The sequence below is a fragment of the Equus przewalskii genome, chromosome 7 (genome assembly GCF_037783145.1).
Source record: "Equus przewalskii isolate Varuska chromosome 7, EquPr2, whole genome shotgun sequence".
Classification (NCBI taxonomy): Eukaryota; Metazoa; Chordata; class Mammalia; order Perissodactyla; family Equidae; genus Equus; species Equus przewalskii.
In genome coordinates, this window is record NC_091837.1 from 94077467 (window position 1) to 94090124 (window position 12658).

Sequence of the window (12658 nt, forward strand, 5' to 3'; positions counted from 1 at the left end):
GCCAGGCCAGCCCACTTAGGGTATCAGGCCTGGCGCCTCTGGGTTATTTTTCTTTTTTTGACCAGAAGGAGCACATCATCTGAAAATCACAAAAGGAGTCTCGCTGATAGTGAGCTTTAAAAAAGCAGACAGTTAGAGGCTGGCCTGGTGGCACAGTGGTTAAGTTCCTGCCCTCTGCTTCGGCAGCCTGGGGTTCACTGATTTGGATTCCAGGTGCAGACCTATGCACTACTCATCAAGCCATGCTGTGGCAGGCGTCCCACATATAAAGTAGAAGCAGATGGGCATGGATGTTGGCTCAGAGCTAACCTTCCTCAAAAAAAAAAAAAAGAAAAAGACAGCCTCTGGGAGGGGCTGTGAGACCAGTTGGGTCTCTGTACAGCCCCCTGAATGCTGGCAAGACCCGGGCTCGGAGTTGGGGCCACTCATTCAGGCCTCCACTTAGTAATGGATAGAGCTGGAGCTCACGCCTGTGACTGGCTGACCCTGGAGCTGCCTGCTTGCTGGGTCCCTGAGCCCAGGAGGCCTGCCAAGTCTCCCTCTTGTCAGGAGACCCATGTAGAGGCTGTAGGTAGCCATCAGGAGATGCTCGGAACCTGAGGAAACCATAGATGTCCCGCTACCAGGATGCTGAGCACACTTCTGGGAGGTCCTTACGAGGCCCAGAGACTAACCTTAGCCACAACCCCTTCTAGAAGTTTCCGTGGGTAAACTGAGTGGTTAAGGGGCAGGGCGTAGGGGGGCTGTGTGTTGTCCAGGACACTGAAATGATGTCCCCATTTGCTGTGCCATACCTGTTCTTCGAGGGCTGACTTGGAACAGCTTTTCAGAGACCCAACATCTTCACTCCTTGTGTAGTTTCTTCGTGGTTTTACAGAGTCCACAGCTGACACTTGGAGAAGGTGCTTTGGCTTAAGATTAGCCTGACGGTTTCAACTGAGATTTGTGAATCGTGGCCGAAGGAGAGGCTGTGGGGGTGGAAACTTTCTGATCCACCTTACAGTGCTTTCCCAAGGTGCGTGTGGAGGATGTGGCCCTTATTTCTCTTCTTTATGTGATTCTTTGAATGTCTATTATTAGCTCCGTAAAGGAGAAAGAGGAACTCAAGCACTTCTGTGTTCCTGGAGAGGATAAAATAATTTGAATCTTTGCGGCTTTACACTCCAGTTTTTAAGTCGAGCTATTGAGATCTGAAGTGTGGCTCCTTTCACAGAATAATCCAAATGCCAGAAGAGTTACTGCCGTGAAACTGATTGGCACCGGGCCTGGTCCTACCCACGTCCATCCCGTGTGCCTGTAGGGTGTGGAGTGGAGGCTGTGTCCAGGAGCTTCACATCCCAGGCGCCGGGATCCTTCACACAGCTCCAGTCTTCCCCAGCTCAGAGCCCTGGCCACAGGAAGTGTCCAGTGACGACATGCACCAGTGACCACAGACAAAACAGGACTGATTTCTGCTCAGACCCTTTCCTCTGAGGAGAGTGTGGGGTGTGCTCGTCAACTTGTCAAGCATCGCGTGTGCACCTGCAGCTGGGTTAGCGGGGAACAAGATAGCAGTCCTGCCGGGGAGATTAAAATTTAATCTGGAGGCAGCTATTGTCCACATTTAAAACTAGACCTTCCATGCAAATTAGCAGGACTTATTTGCTAATTGTTTCTTGGGTTCTTGAGCAAAAATGTATTTATGTATCATGACGGGGTTTGCTTTTTTATAAATCCTTCTAAAATATCTTCTGGAAGCTGGAGTTTGACACAGCATAAGTAGGTTTTCGATAAAGTAGGTGGCTCGAAAGTCGATCTTCCCTCTGAGATTTCCCGTTCGATACAGGTTGATCTGCGTTCTTAATGCCCACCACACTCGGACCGTGGAACAGGCCCATTTCTGCAGTGAGGACACTGCGCAGAGAAAGGAAAAGGACCTGTCCTACGTGCTGGCCGACGTTCGGCTTAGCGCCATGAGGACTCGGGTGTCCGGGTGCCTCTAAATGCCTGAGCCGCCTGCACATTTGGTTCGACTCTGCAGGCGCTGCCCCCTGCCCCCACCCCCCCAGCCCTGGGTCTGGGCAGCAGGTTCTGGCTTTGTTGAGAGGGACCACTTCTCATTTGGAGCACGGAGTCGTGCACCCCCAGGGTTCAGAAGCAGTGGATCATGCACAGCGTTTCAGGTGTTCTCAGCGTGTGGTGGCGATCGTGCGTCTTCACCCCGCTGACCCCGTGGTTTTCAAGGCCTGTGAGGTGGACGGTCCAGTTCTTTCCCTGGTGCACAGGCTACTTAGGATTAAGTGGGCTGTTTCTAGGGTTTGCTCATTCATCGCAGGCACCAGGATGACACATAGTGTGGTCGTGCCTTGGAAGGTCCTGGAGCCACGTTGACATGCCTGATTTTCTCCTGAGATTCTCCTTCCACAGGAGAATGTGGCCATCTTTGGGGCGGCCACACTGCAGGATGCCCCTTGTTTGCCTGAGCCCAGGGCTCTGCAGGGCTGTGAGGGATGAGCATGGGGGCCTGGCATGGGGCCAGTGAGTCCATTGCTGCGGCAGCTGAGGCTCATTTTACAGATGGGGAAACTGAGCATGGCATGGTCACCGGTGAGGTTGCTTGAGGACTTTGGGCTCCGAGGCCAGGAGGACGAGGGCTCAAGTCATGGCCCCCTCATTCCAACGATGACCTTGAGCTCCTCACTTGCAAGGTGGGCTCTCAGTTCACACCGCTCTCGGAGGGGCGCACTGAAGGTGCTAGAAGCACGTGGCATGTAATGCTCGCCCTGGAGATGGGACGGTCAGGGACCAGAGAGTGGGGAGGTGAGGCAGTGCTGTCTTGTTTTAAGTCGGACACAGAAGAGAAGTGGGGTGAGTGGCAGCTCTGGCAGAGGTGTGCAGAGTGAGGAGAGGCACTGTGGTCATGCAATGGCAGGGTCCAGAGGCCACAGCGATGAGATGGCAGCGGGGCCATGCCTGCCGGGCACGGGCTGTCCGCTGGCCCTGAGGGTGAGGGCTGTGCTGCAGACACCACATATGGGAGCCTGAGTGCTCTCTGCTTTAGCAACGTCCGAAACACTTGCTGGGGTTCTGAGTTTCTCTTGTCCTCAGGGAACAGTACATCACTGTCTGGATACGTCCCTGTGGATGATATTAGAGCAGCTGTGGTTATTATGCCCTGAACCACTGAAGTTTGCTTTAAACTTAGAATTTGAAAAAAAAAAGGTTACCATCTAATGAGTATCTGGGTTTTTCTACGGGCCCCATATTTCAAACTAAATAGTTTAGCACTGAACTTGGGAGTCACCTAGTGACTGTCCTAGCTTCAGTCTGGGGTAACAATCGAGTTGGAAGGTCAGTGTTGTGGCTTGTTTGTGCCCTGTCCTGCATTCGCTTGGCGATTCTGAATTTCTTGGTTTTTATGAGCAATTAGGGGCAGGTAATCTGAGCATTCTCATCCTAAAACTTCATCTGTCTAAAGACTCATGAGCAGCAGGCTCTGGTTCTAGACTAGAATAACAGTCACAGTGTGCTGGAATCTGCCCTGTAACGCGAGGGTCAGTGGAACAGCAGAGGGACCGTCCAGAGCTCATTTCCCACGGGGGTCATCAGCCAGTAAACATATTCCTCCATCCTGCCATCCTTGCCTTCCTTCCTCCCTCCCTCTATCCCTCCATCCTTGCCTTCCTTCCTCCCGCCCTCCTTCCCTCCCTCCATCCCGCCACACTTGCCTCTCTCCGTCCCTCCCTCCCTCTAACAGCCGTGGGTGCCTCCCTTGTGCCCCTGTCATTCTCCTCCCTGAGAGTGAAGGCCAAGAGAACTCAGCGGCCGCCCTCTCTGAAAGTCCTCGTCCCTGGGAACAGAGGAACTCAGTGCAAATGCAGAGTCATCTGTCTCAGGTCAGGAGGAGGAGTCCCCCAGTGTGGGCCGTTCCCCCAAGTGGTTTCTCTCCCAACTGAGCCCAGGTTTCTAGACAGGAGCCCTTTCTGCCTCACCGAGCCACCCTCCACGTTGAATCTAGGGACTGTCTGGAAGAAATAGACATATCTTCCCCCATCTGTGCAGTTAGGAAAGGTCTTCTTGAGGAGGAGAGCTCGCTTTTCTGGAGGGCAGAGGACCGACGGTGGGTTCCGTAAGAAGCAGAGATGTGGGCATGCAGTGAGGGAGACCCCAGGGGGCTGTCCATCTGGGCAGAAGGGCTGGGCGCGGTCTGTGGGGTCCTGGGGCCTGGCCTGGCTCACACTCACCTCTTCCACCTGCGGGAGGAGCAGGGCAGCAAGAATGGGGGGATGCACATCTAGGACGGCTGGGCCTGAGTCCCAGCACAGGGCAGGGTCCATGGAGCTTACGTGGAGTCGTGGCGTGTTTTTGTGGGGTCCAAGGCCTCTGCCCCGACACCCGTCCCTTCCAGACTCTTACCAGAAATAAAAGGCCAACCCCGAAGGGTTTTTCCAAAGGCCGATGGGATCGTGGATTCTAACCGGCTCCTCCCTGAGGGGTATTCTGTGGGAAGGTAGGAGGGTGGCCCCGTGGCGGGCCTGGCAGGAGAGGGTACTGGAGACTGAAGGGCCGTGGATTATGGCAGTGATGACGTGCGGGGGGACCGGGGGAGGGGGGATGCTCGCTCACACATCCTTCAAACCACTGGGGGCTTTTTAGTGAAGAAATCCGCTTTTGTCCAGGGAGGGCCCACCTGTCCTCCCCCGACAGGGCCCTGGCTGTCCTCCAAGAGGTCGACCTCTCATGTGGGAAGGACTTTCTCAGCCTGGAGTTTTTGGCGCAGGTCAGAGGGGCCAGTTCACCTTGGGTGGACCTCTGACGGGAGAGTTCTGTGGTCCTGGACGCAGCCTCTGCCCACGGGAGCCTTTGGGGGCCCAGACCCCGCTTAAGTGACAAGAACTGAGCTGATAACCGTTTTTACAATCAGAGGGAAAAAACCAAACAACTCACAATTAGGAGGCCTCTAGCTGCCGACTCAGAAAATATTTCCTTAAGACTTTGCTGAGACTCCCCACTAGGGTATACCGCTATGTACTGGGGCTTCGGGGAGAGAAAAAGACTGCGATGACGTCGTTTTCCTTAAACGTGCTGTGATTGTCTTTCCTCTGGGCGGATTTGGGTCCTGCCAAGCTCAGAGTCTGCAGCTGCCACTGTTTGAGAAATGCTGGAGTCACAGGGAGCCTCTGGTTTTCTTCTAAGCGATACATCCACATGGGCTTCAGTTCTTGGAGAATTCAGAGTTGAAAGGATTTTACCCAAACTGTTTAAACAGAAGAACGGCCTCTTCTGGGTTTCCGCCACAGAAGGAGAACTTCGTACCCGACGGAGTTGTCCTGAGGTCCTTGTAGTTAGCTGACTGGGTGGCAGTGACTTACACTGAAAATGGGAGGGGGAAGCGGCCTTTTTAAGGAGGAGGGTTTCAGACCCACGGGTCAGACCAGCTCACCGAGAGGAGCCCGCGTTCAGAACAGTCAGCTCACGAGGGGCGAGGGCAGAGAGCGAAACTTGGAAAAGCTTATTATTTTGCAAGTTAAACAAATAACATCCACCACTGTAGAATATTTTTAAATGTAGATGAACAGAAAGAGAAATGAGTCACCGATAGTCCTCGGACGGGAATGCGCAGTGACCGCGTTCGCGTCGGCCTTCCAAGATTACTCGTGAAAATGTCCTTTGTCTCTCATTGCGTCACAGAAAACTTGAAGCGCGTGCAGAGTTAGAGAGACTGGTCTGGGGGTCCCCGTCCCCCCTGACTTCAGTGATTACAGCCTTGTGGCCGCCATGCCCCATCCCCCAACCCCAGTTCTGCAGGTCATCCGAGACATCACGTGATCTTATCCAAGAATATTCCGTGTGTCTTTCAAAGACAGGGACTCGGTTTAGGAAAGGATTTCGATACCATTAGATTCCATGTTAGACACTAGTAGGTAATTTAAAATAATCGCTTGATTTCACCAAGCTAGTTTCCGGGTTTCCCTGATCTGTATTTTCCCCACAGTTGCGGGATTCAGGCTCCGATCCTCTCTATCGGTTGGAGAATCTCTGGTCTGCGTGCAGGTTTTGCTCTTGTCGATTTTTCTCCGCAAGTCAGTTCTAGAGGGACCTGACCATCCCCCCCCGTTCAGGATTCGCTGGTGCCTCCGCAGTGTCACTGGCGGGCTCCTCCGACCCCGGTATTCTCTGTTTTTCCCTCAAATTGGTGCTGAATCCAGGGGCTTGCTGGGTTCTTTGTGTTTTGGCCAAGCAGTGAGTGCACAGCCCTCGGGAGGCACATGTCCAGTGTCTCTCTTGTGCTATTAGTGGTCGTTGATGACATGGTTTACCCGTGATTTTCAGTTTTAAGGCAAGAGACTTGGGTCTCAAGGTCTGGCCTGAGCCCTGCTGGCCCCGTTAGTCATGGGCTCCTGGAGGGGGTGGGGGTCGCTGCCTTCCCGGGAGACGGAGATGAGATAGGAAGGCTTCGGTGAAGCCTTAGCACTATTGTTAGCAGTTAATTATCCCCAAGATAACCTTGGTTTTGAATTGGCGTAAATAATCTCGGGCGTCAGCGTTTCTTCCTGTGTCAGCCGTGCTCCTGAGCTAATTGGGTCTCCTGTGCAGAAATGCAAAAAGAATCACGGTGAACATGCTAGTGTTGAGCTTCACCCGCAGAGACTGTCCTGTCGACAGGTTCGTGAGTGCCTGCTACGAGGTCAGCTTTGGGTTTGAGGGGAGAAGGGCATAGGTATTTCATGGAACAAATTAAGTTGTAACTTAACAAACACCCTCACAGTGGTAGTTCTGAACCTCTTTCCTGAAATGAAGCCGTTTATGAAATCTCTAGTTTTAGGACTAGGCTCTTCCTCGACTGGACCCGTAGATGCATTGGTAAAGTTCATGACAGGTGGTCAGCAGTGGCCCGATGGAAAAGAAGCGCTACCCTATGGTCATCCGGACAGCCGACTTCTCAGATGCTCCAGATGGAGTGACCGGTGGCCAGGCAGCTGGGCCAGAGAGTGAGGACCTTGGTAGTAGATGCGGACTCAGGAAAATCTTGAGTTGTTCTCTGATTTTTGATCGCAGTGTGTAGGTGGTCGGTGCTATGAACTAAGCATCTAAAACAATCCTTCACACTTTCCCCACATGAAGGAGCACAGAGGTTTGATAAAACTGACAGGCCTTTCTCATGGGAAACGGACGGTCACAGCAGCTCTGAGAGAGGCGTGATTCAGACCGGGAGTGCAGGGCATCTTTTTCCACACGGCGGGGGGGGGGGGGGGGGTGGGGTGGGGTGGGCGCCTCGCCCACGCACCAAGGAGATTATGACTCGCCTCCCTCGTGTATCACACGAGGTGTCCCCACCGTCCGTCCCCCAGCATGAGGACAGTGTTGGCTAAGTCACCAGCAAACACCAGAGCCGGAGCCTGGCTGCTCCCTGCCCTGTGGACCATCAGAACTCCCCGCGGCCTGGGGAGGTGGTGCCACCCTTCACATGGTGCCCACCTTGCCTGCTGGGGGAGTGTCTCCTCTGCATCAGGTGGTGGCAGTGACAGCAATCGTCACGTGTTGGAAATAGCCGGCCCTGAGCATCGCCCGGCACAGCACTGCTCCACGATGGGAGACACGGGGCCCCATGGGACCAGAGCTCACTGCCTCCTCTGGTGGTGATGATAGCAGGCATAGGCAACGTGATTTGGATTCCTATGTTCCAGGCACAATCACAAGCATTTTAGAAAAGACTGTTCGTTTGCAAGAATTCTAGATTCACAGCAAATTGCAGAGAGCTGTGTGTCCCCTCAGCTGGCGTCCCCGACACCGACAGATTCCATAATAGCCACTGTCGACACCAGGACCCTGACATGGCCAGAGCGTGTGCCTCTGGGGAGGAGAATTAGGTGTGCAGGGTGGGTTGTGTTCCCAGCTCTTTGCTTAGCACCTTATTAATCCTCCAAACAGCAAGCGAGATGGGATTATCATCATCCCCATTTTACAAGCGGGAAAACCTCGCAAGAATTCAGGAAAAATATGTAATTTGCTGGAAGCCACCCAGGCTCTTGTCTGGAACAGGCTGCCTCTGGAGCAGCAGTGCGGAGGGTTCTGTGGGACCTTTACCTGCCACGGCTGCAGACTTCCCAGAGTCCAGCTGCCCCCAGCCAGTAGGCCCCATCCTCACGTGTGGACGAGTTGCCTTTGGGGAAGGAACGTGTTCTGGGCTCTTCAAATTAAAGCAGTTTCAGCCGTCTCCATCAAGACGGCTGACGTCCCTGTTCTCCGTATAGATTACCCCTGTTTGTTTTATGAATTTGTCCTTCATGTGAGGCTTACAAGACCCACGTCCAGTCTATGATCATTAGATTTCACTTTACAAATGACTGTCCAGAACAGGCCCGGGGAATAGTGAACACTGTCTGCCATAGTTGACGATTAACAAGGACGGTGGTGTCACCCGGAGAGGCCTTTGCAGACCCTGAGGGAGCAGGCTCTCTGTTGGGATGGGGGTGGGGCCTGGGGTTCCACGTTGTCTTTAGTAAAATGTGTTTAAGGGCTCAGGGGACACTCAGAGGTCCGGAGATTTTCAGAAATGCCCCTCCTGGCGGTTTAGAAGTGTTTCTGTACGTTTGTGACGACTGTGCAATGAGTGTTTCCCACTTGTGTGTTTGGTGTTTCGTGGAGATGCAGCCTTGGAGACCCCCATGTGTGTGGTACGGTCTAGGATGGAAGCACACCGGGCCGCGCTGGCGAGGTCACTCAGTGGTGTGGCCTGTCGGGAGGTGCCTGGAGATGTGTGTCAGGAGCCTCAAATGTTCACGCTCTTCGACGGAGGCTGTGAGTCTGTGTAAGGAAACGACCAGAAGGCAGCCAGGATCTCATCCTGGACGATCGCATCTCTGTTGTTTATAACAGCAATGACTGGGAACAACCCAGAAGTCCAACAACAGATGACCGATCAATTATTTGTGTGACAAAATGTGATGTTGTGACCAAACCACTTTTGAAAAATATGCTAAAATGCTCAAAACATGATCTTTAAATTATGTATGAAATTATATATTTTATTTTGTTAAGGTATATGCCTTTTAATGTAAAAATACTTACAGATGTACAGCCAGTCGTGGATGTAATTTCTCTGGATGAATCGGGCGTGTATGGTTGTGTGTGTAGGCGACTTCACGCGGCTTCTGTTTGTACAAATCAAGTGGACCTTAGATACGAATTTAACCACCTGTTTTCTTGGTCGCCTTGAAGGCGACTTTTAGAAAAATTGGATTAAGTAGAAGCTGAGTTTGAGGTTCTCAGTGGTCTTTACCTTCAGCAGATGCAGCCCAGGCGCGGAGGGAGCCCTGGGAGCCCTGTGAAGCGCTGCTCCTCTGCGGGCTCTCGGTGACCCAGGGGCCCGGCGGGGGCGGGGACAGCAGCGGGGGCAGGAGTCAGCCGAATTGTGGCAGCAGCAGCCCAAGTCCTCGCACATTTCTCCCGTCTTAGGTCTTTCCTCTGAATCAGAGACACATTTGCATTTTTGTGGCACTGCCAAATTCATGCTGAAAATTTCCAACCAAAAACAATAATTTTAATTGTCTATATTACAATATTTTGTGAACCATTCTGACTTTAAACTGTGCGCACACTGTGTTGCTAACTCTGTCAGTGAGTCAAGAGCAAATTATTTCCACAGATTTTTTTTCTTCTATGATATTCAAGTGCACAGTGGCTTAGGAAATACGTCTGCCCGTCACCAAACCACAGGGAATCGAGGTTTTTGTGCTTCCCTGCTCCGTCCCTTCCTTCTCTCTCGCTTGCTTTCTCTTTTAATTTCCTGGGAGTCAGGTGAACCTATCTTTTTATTATTTGTATTTGTTTCTCCTTCTGTTTACAGCAAAAGATAGTCTTCTACTTAGATCAACAGTGTGTATGATAACTCAAAATAAAATAGAACATGGAGTATCCTGCAAGGAGACGTTAACCACGTAGGGCGGTGGTGGCGGTGTCCTCGGTGTTCGTCAGCACGTGACACACTCAGCCTACAAGCAGGGGAAGTGATCTGTGGGAAAGAATCATCACCTGTAGGGAACCTGACCTGGCCCCACCTTCGCCGCTTTCCCAGAACCCGGGCAGGCAGGGCCGTCCTCCCTCCTGCTCCGAGCTCTGTGCCTGCCGGCTTCTCCCTCCTCCTGGCAGTGGTGCTGGGACCGAGTGAGTGAGGCTGGGGACCTTGTCTAGGAAATGCCTCTGACGTCCACAGCCGTGCAGCTGCTAGATGCATCAGGGAGCTTCCTCCATCAGGAAGGCTCTCTTCCTTGCTATTTAATGTCGCTCAGAAGCATCTCCGGCATTTGGTGGCGCTGGCCCCTTTGCTCAGCCCCCTGACGTGGGCATTTCTCTTGTTCAGGGCAGACACAGATTCTCAGTGCACACGTCTTTACCCCACTCTTGTTGGTCAGATTATCGGCCCACATTTCTGGAGAGATTACTGAGGTGGTGCTCAGGGAGAAACACCGGGGCTTGACCCTGCACCTCCAGGTTTACCTCGGCACCTTGTCGAAATCGAATCAAAATGTGAACAGCAGGCAGGAGCTCGGAGGGTGGGCTGTGGGCTCCATCTTCTTTCATGCTCCTGTCTGCTGAAGAAATGTGAGTTTTAGGTTGGCAGTTGAATAGAGGACCTTTACGTGAAGAGTGGCTCCTGAAATCCCACAGATAGACCCTCGGAGGGCGGGTCCCACGGTCGGGAACCCCCCACGCAGGACTGTGGTTTACAGCAGAACAGAGTGGACGTGGGGGCTGAGAGGAAACCGTCGCAAAAGGCTTCTTCCCTCCACGGAAGATGTCCTGTGTCCTGAGAGAGGTCCGGTCTTCCCGGCCTGCCGGCGCCTGACTGTTGGATGCTCCAGGCCGACATCCATCATATTTGCTGTGGGTTCCAGTTAGGCCTTTCAGCTGGCGCATCTACACAGGGACAGAAGAGGCGGCCTCTTCTTAGGGTGCGTGCCTTTGATTCACCGGGCCAAGGATGAGGAGCTGTGTGCTTGGGCTGGGGGCCGGTCAGCTGGCCCAGTGGAGGGAGACACACCCACCCAGGGGCTGTTGGCGCTGGTGGCATGCCTGCGGCCTGGTGCTGACTTTAAGCAGGGCCTGTGGTGTATCCAGCCTCCCTGTGCCCCATGCAAATGCATGTGAGCCCCACCCAGGCTCTCAGTATCCGCGTGTGCTGCTCGAGGGGACCCGCTCTGCAGACGCCGGAACACAGAGCAGGGGAGATGCCCGCAGAGCTGCTTCAGCGGCCAGCTCACCAGTGCATCGTGCCCTGACACCATTTCTGAGATTGCTTTAAAGTCATGAGTGTCCTCAAGCGTACTGGCCTTTCAAGGAATATTTTAGACATTTTGTGTTTTTAGAAATTACATACTTGATTCCAATATACGCTGGTTCCTGGGCTTTTTCTTTTTTAAAAAATAAAGCTTTTATCTGTTGTTTTTGCGCTTTGAAAGCCGCCGTTGGTGCAGGTCTGTGCTGAGCTGCAGCAGCCTGGGCACGCTTCGAGGAGCAGCAGGCTGAGTCCCAAGGCTGAGACATCGTGAGCTCCCTGTGTCTATGTGTCTAGGCCTCTGCTTTAAACAAAGCCTGCCTTTCTTGGACGCCTGTCCCAAAGAAGCCACCGGGACTTGCGGCATCTCTGCTGCTTGCACAGAGACTGAGATGGCCATGGCGAGGTGGTGGGGTGTGCCTTCACGGCGGGGCCAGACTGTGACTGACCTGGAAGTAAAGGTGTCTTTAGAGCCATGTGTGGCAGGAGCCAGCTGGGCCATCTCCATCCGCCTCGTGCCGCAGGTGGCCTGTGCTCGGCACACAGCACGGCTGGTAGGGAGGGTCGGCTCCCAAGCAGGGGTCTGGGCCTACTCTAGGGCTCTGCGCACATGGGGACACGGATGCCACTTGAGTACCAGGCCATCCTTGACGGGGTTGGACAGAGCAGTGTCCTCTCTGGCGGAATTCTGCCACATCCGAGAGGAGGGGACGGGAATGGCTGCCATGTTGGGACAAAGAGCCCCCAGGAGCGACTCTAATTGCAGAAGGCAGCCTGAGTGGACTGGACCCTGGCTCTGCGGGACATTACACCTGGCATGTGTGGACTGCAGCTTTTTATGGTTGACCTTTCTCTCTTTAAAGGGCAAGATCCTGAGCATGTTCTGTAGGGAGAGCGGGACCTTTGGAGGCACAAAGATCTGGTTTCAAGTGGCAAATCGTCTCCCTGTGCGAAGCCTGTTTCTGCCCCTGTACAAGGGGGCTGTCGGCACCCGCCTCCACTGCCACGAGGGGAACACAGGGGTCCCCTGGGCTCTGAGGACAGGGCCTGGCGCACGCCGCACTCTCCTTTCCCCTCGCCAGCACCCAGAAAACAGACAGCTTGCAAAACGGGCCTTGCGTGGCAGCACAGCCATCTCTCTGTTCTTGTGGGTCTCCGACTCGCGGGCCCTGTGCTCTGGGTGGGCAGCCTCTCTCGTTCATCTCGCGTGAGTCACAGAATTCAGGGGGCTGGGGTGGGGTCGCTGCAAACCACATCTTCCAAACCTGCCGTTTTATGAGGCTGCCGGCCGCGGCCCAGACAGTTAAGCTCTGCCTCACAGCTAGTTAGCGGGACGGGGAGATTGGAACCAGGCTTCCCGGGGCTCAGACCGGGGCTGGCACCTCTGTGGTTTTAAAAAGA

The 12658-nt window shown here is 53.7% G+C and overlaps 1 protein-coding gene across 14 annotated transcripts in view; it reads left to right on the top strand.

Annotated features, from left to right (window-relative positions):
• Nucleotides 1-12658, top strand: part of NFATC1 (nuclear factor of activated T cells 1) — a 125696-nt gene that overhangs the window by 19932 nt on the left and 93106 nt on the right. The window lies entirely within an intron of this gene.